Consider the following 1,810-nt stretch of genomic DNA (forward strand, 5'->3'; position numbering starts at 1 on the left):
AGAGAGAGGGGGACCACCCAGGCTGCTGCTGCCTGGGCTGGAGGGAGGGAAGAGGAGGAGGAGGTGCAGGGAGGGAGGGAGGGAGGGAGGGAGGGAGTGGAGGAGGAGGAGGAGGGGGGGAGAGAGGAACTCTTTCAATAAACTCTGCACAGCCGCGCACGCACGCACGCACGCACGCACAGCTGCGCGCGCACACTCACACGCGCGCACACACCAGCTTGCCGCTTGTGCGCGCTTCACTTGCTCTGTGAACATTATTCCCAGCGGCCTGACTCTACAGATTGCGAGGCTCGCGATCACACATGCCATCTATTGATATCACAGCGACATGCACGCACGCTATTTTCTTTTTCTTTTTTCTGCTTTTCTGTTCCATCAGTGCAGCACCATCAGCAACAGAAAGAAAGAAAGAAAGACAGAAAGACAGAAAGAAAGAATGAAAGAACGCAATAAAGTAAGAAAGTAAGAAATAATGAAAGAAAGAAAGAAAGAAAATAAGGAAGAAAGTAAGAAAGAAAGAATGAAAGAAAGAAAGAATGAAAAAAATAAGAAAGAAAGAAAGAAAGAATGAAAGAAAGAATGAAAGAAAGAAAGAAAGTAAGAAAGAAAGAAAGAAAGAAAGAAAGAAAGAAAATAAGGAAGAAAGTAAGAAAGAAAGAAAGAAAGAAAGAAAGAATGAAAGTAAGAAAGAAAGAAAGAAAGAAAGAAAGAAAGAAAGAAAGAAAGAAACTAAACTTTTCACCTCCTTTCTATGTGAAAAAGACAGATCTTTCATGTTTGATGAGGTTTGGAACTCATTTGTCACAGAAACACTCCAAAGAATTTGAAACCACATTTGCAGTAACTGCAGGCAAAAGTGTTGTGTCTGCATTAAGGTTTATTTACTTCTTTATTCATGTTTGCACCAACAATATGAATTTTATTATCTGCTGAACAAATTCCTACAGCTTCAGGCCAGAGTTAAAAAAAACCAAACAAGAAAAGAAATTCCCCTTGTTGAAAAGTATTCATCTTTGAATGTTTATTCTCTGACATTTTAAACTTGTATGTGAATGAAGTTTGTTAGTTGGTGTTTTTTTATTTCAACACAATCATTTGGTAACATGTTTAAGCTATGTTAAGTATTTGTAGTGAGTGGAGGCAGAGGTATTGACGGGAAAAAATTTACTTTAAAAAAAATTAAATTTAAAGAAGAATCGAATAGAACTCAAAATCGAGTAGAACTCTTTTATATGACATCTTGAGTTTTTTGGGGGGTATTTCATACATTTTTAGACTTATAAAAGATTTATGTATGCATGTATGGTTACCTCTTTGTGGAAGGATACAGTATTTTCGAGTTAAAACTGATTTAAGAACACTTTTTAAGCCGTGTCAAGTATGTGCAGAGACTGGAGGCAGAAAGAAGTGTTGTGTGCGCATGAAGGTGTTTTAGCACCGACAGCTGTAACCTCACCTCTTGTGTCCCAAAAGCTTCTAAAAGTAGGTTTGACACGTTGGAAAATACAACCTTGTGTCCCTGTTAAAATCCCCATGAATAGATCACAGCAGTTATTTCAAACATGCATCTTTCAGTGTGACACCCTTATATCTCTGACAAGAAAGACTTTTGGAAAGCGTCCATTTCCTGCCATGCATGGTTTCATGAGATCAGAGGGAAGTTCAACCAATAATGATGGAAGGAATGACGCAGAGAAAGAAAGAAAGAAAGAAAGAAAGAAAGAAAGTTACGCTGAGATTGTTAACTCATCACTAAAAAAACGAGGTTAAGAGAGTCTTGGTGGTTTGCTAATGTAAGCCCCCATTGGCC

This window comes from Solea solea, chromosome 1, assembly GCF_958295425.1.
Source record: "Solea solea chromosome 1, fSolSol10.1, whole genome shotgun sequence".
NCBI lineage: Eukaryota > Metazoa > Chordata > Actinopteri > Pleuronectiformes > Soleidae > Solea > Solea solea.